The sequence below is a fragment of the Panthera tigris genome, chromosome C1 (genome assembly GCF_018350195.1).
Source record: "Panthera tigris isolate Pti1 chromosome C1, P.tigris_Pti1_mat1.1, whole genome shotgun sequence".
NCBI classification, from domain to species: domain Eukaryota; kingdom Metazoa; phylum Chordata; class Mammalia; order Carnivora; family Felidae; genus Panthera; species Panthera tigris.
Genome location: NC_056667.1, coordinates 180,220,462 through 180,237,372, shown reverse-complemented (window position 1 = coordinate 180,237,372; position 16,911 = coordinate 180,220,462).

Sequence of the window (16,911 nt, the reverse complement as noted above, 5' to 3'; positions counted from 1 at the left end):
CTCCTTTCGGATACACATCCATCAATTTTTTTACTGCAAGACTTCCTATGAAATTACAGCCCTCAGCACATAGCTTTAGGTCGTTTCTGATCAGTGCACCAAAACTGTAAGAAAGAACGTTGAAAGAAATGCATAGAGTTCAGTCTTCCTTTCAAATAAACATAATAGGATGAAATTACCTGCAGGGCCATTTTTATTCTGTATTCTCCCGCTGTGTCAAATTCAGCTATATTGGACTTGGAAGGCTAAAGGTATGAAATGGTGACCATTTTTCTAAAAGCTCTGGGCTTCTCGGTGGTAGTCTCCAAGGTATTTAGTGATCTTTTTCTGTCAAAAGGTCATTTTTCTTTTCCTTTTCATCTTATATTTTAACTGGTCACTCATTTGTTTGACAGTTGCAGAAGGTAGGACGAAAAGGTCCATGTGCTCCACTATCTTATATACATGGGAAATAATAATACTATCTTATATACATGGGAATGTGTGCATGGTATTCACATATTTGCATGCAGATGTAATCTTCCTATAGTTATTAAAAGCTTCAAGGTACTTTTACTTATCTCCTTGCATATAATCCTCACAACAAAGGGGGTGGATATCATATAAATTTTGCAGTTGCTAAATTTGAGGATGAGAAAGGTTAAGTGAGTTACACAGAGCTGTGAAACTCGGTCTTTTGGAACTTTTCTTTCTTTCTTTTTTTTTTTTAAACAATATCACTTAAATGTTCAGCATTAGGATAGCTTACTTATTTTAAAATAGAAGCTCTAGATGATAATTATGAAAATTCATAAATTCATACTTGGAATGAACTTACTGTCATCCATGAATGTATGTATAAGAATTTGTTCATCAAGTCCTTGCCAGAAAATTGAGATCAGAGGAGAAGGTAAAAAGGATAGTGAAGTTTTGATGTAAGAGCAGAAGCCCAGGGGCACGTTGGGGCCAAACAGGCCTGGGGTGGAATGCCATAGACAGCCTGTGGAATTTGGTAGTTGGTCAGGAAGGGATAAAGGAGATACCCCAGATGAAGAGTTAGAATGTTGAAAACAGATTTCCCCCCATGCTTTACCCTAGTAGGAGAATGTCCTGTGCATTACTTAGAGGGAATTAATTTTGATGATTTTTTTAAAGTAGCATTCATATCTTCAACTTATAATACCACATGTTAAAAATTGTAATCTAAAAACAATTAAATGATCTTGTTGAAATGTCATTTCTTTTTATCCTTGTTAAGATTAATTTATGTTGAGATTCTGAAAGTTCCCAAAATAGGAATTTATTAACTAGTCAGTGATAACTTATAATCTATATTTAAAATCCCATATTAATGCTACAAAAATAGATGGTTGTAAGTACATCTCCCCCCCCCCCCCCCCACTTGCTCCTATAGATAACATGGAATTCTGTGCTTTCAGCTTAAGGTGTTGTTGAGGGTAGAGAATTTGTTTATGGCCAGCCCTTGTTAAGATAGTAATCACATTTTCTGGCAGAAGACTTTTCTGACACTAGTCAGTGTGGCTTTGGTTTGGCTTCTGAGGCTCTGTCTTAGTCAGTTTGGGCTGCTGTAACAACATACCATAGACTAGGTGGCTTAAGCAAGTTTTATTTCTCACATTTCTAGAGGCAGGGAAGTCCAAGGTCACGGTTCTGACAGATTTAGTTTCTTCTGAGAGCCCACTTCCTGGTTTGCAGATGGTGGTTTTCTTTCTGTGTCCTCACATGGTGGAATGGGAGAGAGCTCTGGTCTCTTCCTCTACTAATAAGGGCACAGATCCCTTCAGAGAAGCTCTACCCCCATTACCTCATCTCAACCTAATTACCTCCCAAAGGCCCAACCTCCTAATACTATCACACTGGGGATCAGGGCTTCAACATATATATATTTTTTTCGATGGGGGGGGGGGGACACAAACATTCAGTGATAAGCAGGGTCACAGAATTAGAAAAAAAATTTAATGAGTAAAAAATATTTTTCAGGGTTTACTGTCTCCTTTTTCATTCAGATATGCTTACCACCTTCAATGAGATGTAAGCATTCAGAATAGAAACAAAATATAAATGCCCATATTTCCCTTTTAAGTATTAGAGGAGTACAAAAATCATTATACCAGAAAAGCACAGGGACAAAATAAGGTAGATTTAATTCAAATGAAGTATTTGAGACAAAATAAGGTAGATTTAATTCTTAAACCGGAAGATAAATGTTCTTGCGTGGGCAGAAATATCCAAGTTGTTCTAAAGAGTTTAAGATGCATTTTCTAAGGCTGACATGGTGCCACTGTAATTAGAAACAGGTGCATATAAATTAGAAAAGAGAGAAGACTAATTGTTAGTAATGAACCTTTTAAAGTAAAAACTTTACCTAACGAAATGCATAATTAAGCATCGATGGCCAAAAAGATGGACAATCTTCTTTCACTTGCAATAGATTTTGGCTTAAGTTGAAGCCTTGTCGCCACTGCTAAGAACATCATTGGTCCTGTATGTATAAAAAACAGCAAAACAACAGTGTTAGAGTGCTGACTTTAATATGCATTAAAAAAGGTGACCATTTTTTTTGTTTGAAAGTGGAAGGGAAATATTGAGAACATTACACCCAGGATATAGTATCAGATAGCAATTATAGGATTCCTATAAGCAAAGAGGACATCCCTCTATCTTGGAGCTAAAAAGATCTGTTCATGCAGGATTTGCATCTTTTTGTATAGCTCCAGACATCTACTATTGCAGTGATTGTCAGCCTTGATTTCACATTGAATTACTTGGAGAGCTTTTAAAAATTTCTATGATCAGTCTCATTCCAGGCTAATTAATCTGTCCTTTTGTAGGGGTGGAGTGTCACCCAGGCCTGGGTATTTTTTAGAGACCCTACAGGTACCAAGTCCTGGGAAAGCCCGTTTGTAGGATTTTCTAATGGATAATATAATATTCTTTGTTTTTCCCTTTGCCAAGAATTCTTTTGCCCATCTTACCCTCAGTTATTTATCCTTCCCAGACCAGCCCAGCTGCCGCTTGACTGGGAAGCTTTCCCAAAATTAATCAGTTGCACTTCTCCTCTGTGTGTCTCCAATGTAGTTTGTAAATAATTATCATTGTCCTTCCTTAGCACATTTTCAGCATTTGTAAATTATGTCTGTCTTTTGTCAATCCTTTAAAAATTCACAGGTTAGTAGAAAAGTTAAATTCAGGGAGCCAATTCAGTTTTATATTCCAGTGGCTAGCAGAGTGCTTGATAGGTGCTTAGATATACATGTGTGGAGCTGTTTGATAGAATATCCTTGATGACTTCTGCTTCAGTGACACACACGTTTGATATATTCATGTGATATATATATGTATTCAGTAATTTTGCATATATGAATTCAAAATTTATGCCATTTATGTATTGGCGGAGGTAATAGAGATGTGTTATGCAAAATGTGAACTTGTTTGACTCAAAACCTTTATTTTTCAAATTTGTGATACATTTTACCAAGTTCTTAGCACCATCAAAATTTATAAGAAATGTTTAGTGTTTATGAGTTCAAACCAATGATTTTCTGCTTATTTTCTTGTGTTTTATAACCCACAGAGTAAATGTTATATTTCAGTTCATGTCCAAGGAGAAGTATTAACCACAAATTTCTGCTTTGGTTTAAAGAAGTGTATTTCATTTTTTTCCAACTGTGGACATAAACATTTTCACATGAGAGTCAGCAGTCTTGTACTTGAGAAGGGGATATGGTATGTTTCCAGAAAAGTGCAGAGTTAGTTTTTTATTTCAGTGGAAAATATGTTGTCATAGACTATAAATAAAAGATCTCATTAAGAATAATAAACTACTTGCAAAATTATTAGAAAATAATTTTTAAAATTATTAAAAAACCCTCAACCATCTGATATAGAATGATGGTACATCCATAAAATGTTGTAGGTTTCTAAAAATGTTTGGAGTAATCTGTAAAATATGCTATTAATTAAAAATGTAAGATGCATGGGGCGCCTGGGTGGTTCAGTTGGTTGAGCAACCGACTTCAGCTCAGGTCATGATCTCACAGTCCATGAGTTCAAGTCCTGCATCGGGCTCTGTGCTGACAGGTCAGAGCCTGGAGCCTGCTTTGGATTCTGTGTCTCCCTCTGTCTGCTCCTCCCCTGCTCACTCTCTCTCTCTCTCTCTCTAAAAAATAAATAAACGTAAAAAAAATAATCAAAATATAAGATGCAGAAGAATGCATACTGTAAGTTTCTTCTCAGGTGAGAAGTATTGGCTTGAGTGCGTGAGTTTGTATGTGTCTGTGTATGTGCGGTGCTAATATTTTTAAAGAGAAACAATGCAAGGATAAGCCAAAAACTAATAAAAATGATTATATACAGAGATGTGAAGAAAATAGTGGGGAAGAGATAACAATGGAGGCTAGACCTCTACCGAAGTGCTTTGTTTTATAGTTTTGGCTTGGGAACCATATAAGCATTTTATGTCATTAAAAACAAAATTAATTTAAAAAGAAAACAACAAATCTATCTAGAAAACTGGGGACAAACAGAAACTAATAAACTTAATTCTGTATCACAGAGAACTATGCGAAGAATAAATTTTTAGAGATTTTATTTTATTTTATTTAAAAACATTTTTTTGCTTAATGTTTATTTATTTATTTTTGAAGGAGAGAGCCAGCACAAGTGGGCAAGAGGCAGAGAGAGAGAGGGAGACACAGAATCCGAAGCGGGCTCTGGGCTCTGAGCTGTTAGCACAGAGCCTGACGTGGAGCTCGAACCCACAAAGTGTGAGATCATGACCTGAGCAAAAGTCAGAAGCTCAACTGATTGAGCCACCCAGTGCCCCATATTTTTGGTGATTTTAAAACACAATGTTTTAAGATGTGTTTAAACTTTACAGCACTAGTGAAATATAAAGATAAAACACACGGAATTTTTTTAAACTGCCCTCAGTGGTGTTGTAGCAGGTAATGTTGGCATTGTTACTTTGTTATTAACAGATACATAGGTAAATAGATGGGATAAAGCAAGTAAGTAATTATGTTAACATTAGGAAGCAGGATAGTCACAGCAAGAAAAAAAGCTAAAATATAAAATCAAAGAAGTTTAGTAAAAGTCCTATATTGGTTAACTTGGAGATATATATGCTTATGTATTTATTTTGTTTCTATCTGAAAATACATGTTTTCTAGGTTTGCACACTGAAAAGCCCTAGAAGCAAGGACCACACAGTCACAATGACTATTCTATGGACATCTAAATATCATTTTTCCACTAAAAAAGACAAACAAACCAATAAAGAAGGCTCTTTAGAGAAATGACAGATTGTGGGTCGGGGCAGGAATTGTACAAGATGAGCCTGGGACATCTTGTCAGAACAAATAAGAGAAAGCTATTCGAGCATATTATGATCATGTCAAAATTATACAGGAGCCAACCTGAAGGGCTCCCACTGGCCAAAGATGGGGCAAAAGAGTAATGATCACAGTGCAGTGTAACACTTAATAATACACACAAACAAAACCAAACAAGCATAAAAGCAAAAACACAAAACCTTTTTAACATCCTTGGAGGCAGCTAGGGTATCAAATCATTGTTTTGAAAATTGATAAAAGAAAGGGCTCAATTATTTCTCATGCAATTTTCTGTATACATTGTATTTCAGAATACCTCATAGTTTATGTAAGAGAATTTCTTATTTATAGAAAAACCATTGCTATTAAAGGCAGAAGGAATGCAAATATTACCAGTTTATAAGCCCTAATGATATAACAGGTTAATAATCACAAATCACAAATAATCATCAAGCAAAAGGTTGATTGGGGACTTGACAATGGATGGACCATTTTTTTTTTAAGAGAAAGTGAGAGAGAGAGAGAGAGAGAGAGAGAGAGAGAGACAGTGTGAGCAGTGGAGGGGCAGAGGGAGAGGAGAGAATCCTAAACAGGCTCCAAGCCCAGAGCAGATCTGTGACATCAGGACCTGAGCCAAAATCAAGAGTAGAAGGCTTAATGGACAGAGCCACCCAGGTGCCCTGTGGATGGACCATTCTTAATTGTGGACAGGAAGGGGACAAATGGAGGCATGTGCCTCTTGAAGTAAAATAATAATGAACATCTCCATGGATGAAGTTTTCTTGACCAAAAAACCAAACAACAAAAAACAAAAAAAACCAACTGATTAATAAAATAAAGCCTCTATTTCGAATTCCAGGCTTTAGGAAATATAGAGGATAGAGAAACGGATTAAGCACCATTATAAGAATCCAGTTAGCTAAATACAAAATGGAAAAATTCTATAGACAAGGACCCAGTTTCTTCAATAAATAGCATTTAAAAAAAATAAGAGAATAAAGTTATAGGTTGAAAAGTACCTTATTGAGATTTATCAACCAATTGGATCTTGGTTACTAATTTGTACCAAAAACTCAAAAGGCATTTTCAGACAATTGGGAGGACAATTGAATGTGGGCTGGTTATTAGTTGTTATTAAGAAATAATTGCAAATTTTGTTGAGTGTGTTAAGGATACAGTGATATATTGTAGATAGTTCTTTTCTGAGATATATATTTATATATTTGTGAGTATTTATGGGTAAAATGACAGGTTTTCTAGAATTTGCTTTAAAATACCTTAGTGGGGGGCGCCTGGGTGGCTCCATCGGTTAAGCGTCCGACTTCGGCTCAGGTCGTGATCTCACAGTTCTTGAGTTCGAGCCCCGCATCGGGCTCTGTGCTGACAGCTCACAGCCTGGAGCCTGCTTCGGATTCTGTGTCTCCCTCTCCCTCTGCCTCTCCCCTGCTTGTGCTCTGTCTCTCTGTCTCTGTCTCTGTCTCTGTCTCTCTCTCTCTCTCAAAAATAAATAAACTTAAAAAAATTAAAAAAAATACCTTAGGAAAAAAAGATGAAATTGGGACAGCAGAAAGTTGATAACTATTGGAGATGATTGCTTGATATATACATCCATTAGATGATTTTCTTTACTTTTTTTTAATTTGAAATTTTTCCTAAAAAGTGAAAATATATAATACTCAGCATGATCAATTTGCATATGGTTTGAAGAAATTTGTAATTTTTTTAGACAAAAAACAGTGGGTCATTAGCAATATAATATCTTTTAATTTCCTTGGACCCTTGTATATAGCAAAACTTTTTTGATTAAGGAACTAAAATATATTAATTAAGGAATAATTATCATACAATTATTAATATCAATGAGAAGGAAACGAGTCACACTGAGCGTTTTTTAGAACCTAATTTTTACTTTAGCTTTTATCATTTAGTGGAGTTGTTTACTGAATTAGACAAATTCAGTAAAAAAGAGTGGCATGATCAATGATGTTTACTCCAGGTGTAGGATGGTTGTGGCACTAGTAATGTGTTTTTGCCTACCCTGGCCTGTAGCCCTTCTCTGCTGCCAGGTACCTTCAACACTCTCATGATGGAACTTGTGATCTGTGACTATATGTCAGGAGTCTGGAATTGCAAAGATGAATGAGGTTCTAGATACTAAGGATTTATAATGCCATCGCTAACGCTGTCTTGTTTATAGTTTTGGGCAGATTACTTCTCCATTAAACACCATACATTTGAGAGAGCTTTTTTCTGGTAGTGATGTCAACTGACACCTCATCTCTGTTTTTTTTTTTTTTTATCCCACCTATGTAAAATGCCAATGAGATCCATGCATACAGCTTATTGACATGGGGGAAGAATGAAACTAAATGGAAATATAATAGGACTCACAGAGGCCATTTTGGACTTTGTATGATTGAGCCTTAATCTAATTTAAACCAAATGTCCATATGCACTCATGAGTTAATCATTTGAAGTACCCAAATAATGTGACATAATACAGAGTTTAAGAACTCTCAAAGGATGAATAAAAATAAACACTAAAAAACCCACTAGAGATTATTTGAGAAAGGGACAATTTTGTTGCACAGTCTCTCAGTTCTTCCCAAATCATAGTCTTAATGTATATAGGTTGTTGGGAAGGTTGATGACTTCAATTTATAGAAAAATAATCAGTTTCATTGACATAAAATACATCAAATTTTAGGGAATGAAGTGTGATAATAGAATTAAGATAGAATTTAGAAGTGTGATAATAGAATTAAGATAGAATTTAGAAGCAAGACCATTTTATTTTTAATTCCAACCCAGTTGTGTATCTGATTTATAGATACTTGGTTGACTTGCAATTTAGGATGTTTTGATTGTTAACAAAATGTGATCACCAATTATATAACTTATAATTGCCTCTAGGATGTGTCATGTTCATTGTTTTTAAAGTGCTTTTATTTTTTGAGCATATTGTAGAAATGATGTATCTTTAATATTAACTGTATCAAAATGAAATGATGAATGAAACCTGACATGGAGGTGGTTTTAGATGGGTGAGTCTCACAGCCCGTTTAATTTTGTTAGGTTGAGGTACCCCTGTTTTAAGTAAAGTTTTTTTCACTGCAATGTGTAAAAGGACATATGCATCATTTTCTGCCCTTTTATCTTATTTTGGGTATACATAAGTGGAATTTCTCAAAGTAGTTGGGGTATAATCTACACATTTCTTACCTTCTACAGAGCATAGGAAAACAATTGAATTTCAGTCTTCTCTAAATTACAGCTACTTCTTGGATTTTAAATAATTAAAAGGTGTAGAAAGCAATTCTTTATCATTTTTCCTTTACTTTTGAACTACTATGAATGTTAGCTCATTATTGATTATCTAAATTAGCCCCACAGGATACTATCTTCATATTATACCTTATGTTTCTAACTAATGTATAGGTTACATATCAGACATTTCAAGGAGAGCTTGTAGAGTTGACTGCCAATAGCTAACATTACTTTGTTCTAGAGTGTGATTATTGTAGGCCTAATCCTAGAAGACCAAATGATGACATAGTAGACAAAAGATGGAAACCAACATTTTTGAGTACTCAGTGCCAGGAGATCTGCAAAATTATCTATGTCCTATAATCTTTATGATAACCCTTTGAAAAGGATACTAATACCCTTTCTACTTCACATGAATAGACATGAGGACCTGAGAGATAAAGTAACTTGTTAAAGTTTATACACTTCACAAAAAGTCCGTCTTTCTCAGTAGAGTTTTCTAAATGAGGGGCACCTGGGTGGCTCAGTCAGTTAAACATCCCACTTCTGCTCAAGTCATGATCATGGTTCGTGGATTTGAGCCCTGCATCGGGCTCTGTGCTGACAGCTGGAGCCTGGAGCCTACTTCAGATTCTGTGTCTCCCTGTCTGCTCATGCTCTCTCTCTTTCAAAAATAAATAAACATTAATAAAAAATTTAATATTTTCTAAATGAAACACTATTAGATGGATCCTTCACAGACCTTGTATGTAATATACTTTGTGAAGTCTGTACTCAGAGATGTTAGACTTGGTTGGTAGATATTTTTCGTAGACATTGGTATGAGTTTTCATCATTCCCAAATTTTGCTCTGGAGGGGGTTTTTTATTTTGATTTTACTTTTTAACTTGTTTTATTTTTTATTTTTTTAAAATTTACATCCAAATTAGTTAGCATATAGTGCAACAATGATTTCAGGAGTAGATTCCTTAGTGCCCCTTACCCATTTAAGCCCATCCCCCTCCCACAACCCCTCCCATAACCCTCAGTTCTCCATATTTATGAGTCTCTTCTGTTTTGTCCCTCTTGCTGTTTTTATATTATTTTTGTTTCCCTTCCCTTATGTTCATCTGTTTTGTCTCTTAAAGTCCTCATGAGTGAAGTCATATGATTTTTGTCTTTCTCTGACTGACTAATTTCACTTAGTGTAATACCCTCCAGTTCCATCCACATAGCTGCAAATGGCAAGATTTCATTCTTTTTGATTGCCGAGTAACACTCCATTGTATGTATGTGTGTGTGTGTGTGTGTGTGTATACATATATATATATATGTATATATATATATACATATATATATATGTATACATATATATGTATATATATATATTTTTATATGCCATATCTTCTTTACCCATTCATCCGTTGATGGACATTTGGGCTCTTTCCATACTTTGGCTATTGTTGATAGCACTGCTATAAACATTGGGGTTCATGTGTCCCTTTGAAACAGCACACCTGTACCCCTTGGATAAATGACTAGTAGTGCAATTGCTGGGTCATAGGGTAGTTTGATTTTTATTTTTTTGAGGAACCTCCATACTGTGTTCCAGAGTGGCTGCACCAGATTGCATTCCCATAATTTTGATTTTAAACACACAGACTTAAGTACTTCTTCATCATTCTCCTGGTTCATCAAGTTCTTAAGAATTCATATTATATACTAGTTAAATTTTTTCAAGTCCTGAACATAGTTTTCTAAGTAGTATAAAATATGAAGAGTAACATATTGACCATATTGGCTGTATTTTTCTCATTCTCCATCCCAGAAGGAACACACTGTTTCAGTTCATCCTTGCTATTATCTTGTAGGGGATAACTACTATTTTATCTAATGAGAACAAAATAATGAACTAGCAGCTAGGAGTGTCTCTTGTAATGACTATCTCCCTTATCAATACCTGACTCCTCCAAAGTCTAGGGCATGTTAATACACTTCACTGAATAATTTCTGAGTCAGGTAAGCACTACTCTACACCAAATGGTTCTTCAAGCTGCTTGGAAAAGGCAGAAAGAGGTCATGTGATTTCCAGTGACTGCTTCATAAATAGTATGGTACCCTAGATTGATATTTTAAATTTTAGACTGCTTGAATATATGAAATTCATTTATAAAATTTACAGTGGTCTATTAAGGGGAAAAAGAATAACACTTCCACTTTGAAGGGATTAATGCCTTCTCAGAAATAGAAGTGTCTGATGTTTATTTTAGTTTCATTTGAATACCCTTCACTGGAGTTAGATTATAAAAGAATTTTCCTAGGATCTAGAAATATAGTTAAGGTGAGTTCTAAATACCCAATTCAGTGTTTTGGTTATCATGGTCTGATTACTCACGAACCTACTGAGTCATCAGTAGGTTACGCTGATGATACACTGGTAATTTTTATGGTTTGAAAAATTATTTCTATGCTATAAATGCAAACCACGACAATTACTTTATGCTTGAGTTTTTCTGGAACCTTGAGGCTAATTAATTTCACCATGCTTCTCAACTCTGTCATCCTTGGTTGCCACTCACAAAGTATTTATTTTCTCACATACTTTACACTTTGCACTGCCTTGTCCTTCCCTTCCTCTTGGTCTATCCTTTTGTTACTGATTTCTTTCCCAACTCTTTATACTGGGACCTGTGGAACTCTTTCCTAGTAAACACATTTGTTGATCTTTTTTACACATTTAACTCAGAAAATCACTTCTGGTCTTCTAGATCCTTCTAAGATCAGGCCTACAAAGAATCACATAGCCTAATAACTGATACCTTACCTTGATTACCTCTGTTTCTAGTGAATACTAAATATTGAATTTTAAGTTTTTGTTTTTTATTAAATTTTTAAAAATGTTTATTCGTTTTTGAGAGGCAGAGAGAGACAGAGCATGAGTGGGGAAGTGGGGGAGAGAGAGGGAGACACAGAATCCAAAGTAGGCTCCAGGCTCCGAGCTGTCAGCACAGAGCCCGACGTGGGGCTCCAACTTCTGAACTGTGAAATCATGACTTGAGCCAAAGTCAGACGCTCAACCGACGGAGCCACCCAGGCGCCCCCTGAATTTTAAGTTTTTTAAACCTTATATTAATAAGCTAATTTCTCTAATTGAAAAGCTCTGTGGGAAGACCAGTTTTGGTGTGTACCAAACTTATTTTATCTCTTCCTAAACTCTCCTGTTCTGCTTGCACCACATAGCAAAATAATTTCAGAACAATTGCTCTTCCATGAGGCTGCCCTTTGCTGCCGCTGTGTTTGCCGACGCTGTTTCCCTGCATTAGAATATAATTCTCTGCCTTTCCCTACCTTTTAAATCTTAACATTATTTAGGATTCAGTAGGGCGCCTGGGTGGCTCAGTCGGTTAAGTGTCCGACTTCAGCTGAGGTCATGATCTCATGGTCCGTGAATTTGAGCCCCACGTCGGGCTCTGTGCTGACAGCTCAGAGCCTGGAGCCTGTTTCAGGTTCTGTGTTTCCCTCTCTCTCTGCCCCTTCCCCGCTCATGCTCTGTCTCTCTCTGTCTCAAAAATAAATAAAAACGTTAAAAAAAAATGAAAAAAAAGGATTCAGTAAAAATTTCACCTTCTTCAAGCTACCTAGACACAACTAATTTGAACCAGGCATTCTTCCCGTGGTACTTTGATTATACCCTGTACTCTTCTACACGGTGTGTCTCGTATTTTATTTGCTATGGGTCTGTATTTATTTTCCACTTGGTTGCAAGATTTTTAGGATCAGGGACTTTAGTTAAGTCATCTTTGAACCCTTGAGATGATAGTTCTGAGCTGGAATCGCAGCAGCTGTCTTAGACAGGAATATCTTGCTGGCTGGGGACAGAAAAGCACTGAAAATCAGCATTCAACAAGAAGGTTATTGTAAGGACAGCTGGTGAAATCACACAGAAATATAAATACAGGCACCAGAGTATGTACAAGACTCTTGGGAAATGGAACTGGGAAAACATTAGAAATGAAGGATTTTGTTTTTATCTCTTTCTCTCTGTCCCTCAGGGGATGCATGGCCTCTCTCATTTCCGTCTCATGTTTTCTCTGTCAAACCAGCTTCCTCTAAATCTGATGGCACAATGCCTCCACTGTTCTAGCCCGGACCATACACAACTTGAATCTCTCAGCTTTTATCACTAGATGGCAATTTTTTCTGTAGTCTCTTAGTTCAAATTTCCAAGAGGGGTTTCTTAGTAATTCCTATTTTTGAAAAGTGTTTATTTATTTATTTTTGAGAGAGAGCAAGAGAGAGAGAAAGAGAGAGAGAGAGAGAAGAGAGAGAGAGAGAGGACAAACAGGGGATGGTCAGAGAGAGAGAGGGAGAGAATCCCAAGCAGGCTTTGCACTGTCAGTGCAGAGCCCAACATGGATGCTCGAACCCAAGAACCATGAGATCATGACCTGAGATGAAGTTGGGCGCTTAACCGACTGAGCCACCCAGGCGCCCTCGTAATTCCTGTTTTTAAGCCCAGCCATAATTTATTGTAGGTTCCTGGGCAGACTAAGAACTGGGTACTCCTCAGATGGAGGTATTCCCTGGTCTACAGAGCTGTGCAAGCAGAGGAAGACGTGGGAGCACATAAGATACAAAACATGACCATTAGTGTTATAGGGCCTGTTGGAAGACCTGGTTCTGCCAGAGATCTTCTTAGCATGATGGATCTTCTACAGATAGTTATTGAATTGCTCTAAATTGAACAAAATTTGGTTAAACTCGTACCACAAAAATTATTTTTTCTTCTTTAAGAGTATGCTTAGAATAAATACTTCATTAAGTACTTACCCATTCAAAGTTAATTACACTGTTTAGTCATTTTCTATTTATAAAATCAATTTGTTCATACACAGTTTTGTGATTGCATGCTAAATACATCTATATTTGCAAATGACAGTTCTTTAAAATGGTGCATAATTTCACACTTTGAGTTCTAGATTTTAAAAGTGTAATAATTTTGGTCCTGAATTTCTTTCTGAAGATCACTGTCAGATTGGAAAATATGAACATGGAAGAAAGTCTTTCTATTAGTTCACATTATCTGCGTGTTTTTTTTCTTTATTGCTTTCTACCAAAATTTAGAAAAGTACTGTGGAATTTCCAAATTTAGAGACACTTTGCTGTTAGAACAGGAGAAATAAATAAAAAAATAATGATACTTATATTTACAAAGTTGTGACGGTTGAGTGAGATAATGTTTGCCTAGAACATAGAAGGTATTCAATAAATGACATTATTTTCAAACACATACCTATCGCATTGGTTTCCCTAAACTACCACTTTCTTCATTTTGCTCTCTGGAGGCCTTCTTTCTTTTCACATATTTTAAACTGTTCCCTTACTAAATTTCCAATATGTTGTACCATCCTCTTTAGGAAATCCTTTTATTCCAGTCTACTTCTGTGCCTTTGCTGTTTATTTTCTTCTCCTCTTGGAATGCCCTGCATTCTTCTTTTAACTTTGATAAATTCTGTACTTGTTCAAGTGCCAGTTCAAATAATTCCATTTTTAGGAGAGCTAGCCCAGCACAATGGAGCAAGACTAGATTCTAATGTCAGAACACTTGGGTCTGACCTATAGGTTCTCACCTATAGGTTATATGACCTTGAACAGGCTGTATAGTTTTATTCTATTCATCTGTGAAATGGGGATAAGAATATTGCAACTATAAAATCTTTCACGTATATCTTAGCCCACAGGGATATTTTTCTTTCTGATTTTTCTTCTTAGACCGTGAATGTAATGGTATGGTATCTCATGTTTTTCTTTTCTTGTCTTTATGTTGGCCCTGTTTCATATGAAAACTATGGTTTTATATTTTGAAGGAACATATTAAGATAAAAATGTTCTGCATTTTTAGAATACTAGATTTTAACAGTTGGAGTTAGCAGCAACCAGACAACTGTCATTTAGTAGTGAGGCCTGATTAAATTGCAGGACTTCGGGAACTGTACCTTTTCTGTGATCAAGTATCCTTAAGGTAGTCTTGACCTCTCCAGAGAGGCAGTCTTGTGAGTCATGGCAAGTCCACCTTGGATAACTGCCATGGTCTTCTCTGAGTTTAGTTTGATGAAAGCACTGGGAGGATAGAGACCGAAAGGGGCCTTTGCTCCCACTGTTGGAGCATGAATTATTTGCCTGGATAATTAGGGTCTAAGTGCTGTCATTATAGAGATTAAAGGCTGCTGTAACACTTGCTGAAGTTTCCTCCTCGTTTAGGTACCAGCTGCCTCCAAGAGCAGTGAAGCAAGCTGCTGAAGATAATGGTGCTGCAGGCTCTAAGTGGCTTCCAAGTGAGGGTAGGATACAACTGCTTGATTTAAGTAACAGCAACAGAAACAAAGACCATTTAGGCTGCAGGGAACATCACAAATGTGTATGCATTATTGTGGGTATAAAATCTTGATATTTATCACAACATTGTTGTTCTGTTGCAGTTGATAGTTCTTTCATAGGAATAAAGAGCTTTTTCCTTTTTTTTTCCTTTTTCTTATAGGTCGCTGAGTAGAATAGTGATTGGCTTATATCCCATTTCCTTAAAGAGATTCTAGCTTCTTGTATGTGTCCTAATAAAAAAATTTATCGCCATCCAGTTACTTCTTTATGTTGCAGCCAGGTGTCCTAGAGGTGTGACTAAACATGTACTCCATTACCTGCCTCTGCTGACCTCCCTTTTTGGCCTCCATTTATGAAAGGCAAAAAGTTACCATGACTAAGGGTCATGGAGTCAGCTGTCAGCCCCACCACTTACTAGGTGTGACCTTGAGCCTGCTCTATAGCCTCTCTGCATCTCAGTGTTCTACTCTGTAACCATCAGAGGATTCCTAAGAGAATTAAATGAGTGAATACTTAGAAAAATACCTCCCTGGGCCGCCTGGGTGGCTCAGTCGGTTAAGCGGCCGACTTCGGCTCAGGTCATGATCTCGCGGTCCGTGAGTTCGAGCCCCGCGTCGGGCTCTGTGCTGACAGCTCAGAGCCTGGAGCCTGTTTCAGATTCTGTGTTTCCCTCTCTCTGACCCTTCCCCATTCATGCTCTGTCTCTCTCTGTCTCAAAAATAAATAAATGTTAAAAAACAAAAAAAAAAAAAAAACAAAAAAAAAAAAAAAGAAAAATACCTCCCAGATTATACTCTATTATAGTTGCTTTTAATGTTCTTATTATTGAGTACATATGGCAGCTGGCTTTTAATCTATATAAGAACTCTCCAGGAAGTAGAATTATCACAATTATACAGACATGGAAATACTGGTTTAGCAACGTTGGAACACGGATGCCAAGACATAGCTAGTAAATAAGCGGTGGAGCCAGAATTCAGTGCTTGCCCGACTCTGAAATCTGCTGTTTACAACCATTGTGCTTTATGGCCTAGGGTCTCTTTACAAAAATTTCTTCACTAGGTACTATATGTTAGTCCTCTTGAACATTAATTTGTGCCATTTATGACACTCTCCCCAACTAACATGTAAGAAGTGCGTACCTTCTGACTTCCACTGAATGCCTGCAGTAATGCTGAGCTTGAAATCAGCATTTGCTAATTCCTGCTGATGTACCTAAAGTATTAATTCCAGAGAAGCCCCTTCACAGTGTCATACATCCTTTATGGATTCCACCTCTGTGCTCTCTGAGATCACGGTTGAGTAAAGGGGGAGAAGAACTGGCTCAGCAGTCAGGCTGGGGCTTCCCTTGACTGTCCTCTCTTTGTGGCTCCTCTTCCAGGTGTTTAATTGGAGGAGCTTCATTCATTTCTCCGTCCAGCTTGTGCTAACAGGTGGAGAGAAGGTAGACCAGGGTACGAAACTGTTCACACTTTACATTTAGTTGACTGAGTATATCATCTGCTTACATGTCAGTATATCCAAATTTTGGACTTCAGTACATACAAGGAGTGGAGGTCCAACTGCTACTGTGTTTAGAGCCAAAGACCCAGTATGTGGTACAAGCCCCTCTGAACACCTTCCAAGCTGTAGCAGAAGTTCCACTATGTGCCCCTGAACTTTCAAGTAGTTGGGTGGTCTTGACTGCTGCTGTAGCTTTGGAGTTACCATCATATTTAACCTAGCGTAGGCCCCCCAGCGCAGTGAAACCATTTGAAATGACAATGAGGCAGTCACTTTAATGCTATAGTTTTTATTTTCTCATTGTGAAAGTTTGTCTTTGTAACATATGGATTGTTTCCTTGATATCTTTTGAATGATTCCCTGTGAGCTGACCCCAAATTTTAAACTCTAGTGAATTAAAAATTATCTAAAGATATTTCTAAACACTGAAGAGAGGGAAAAAATTTAGAAG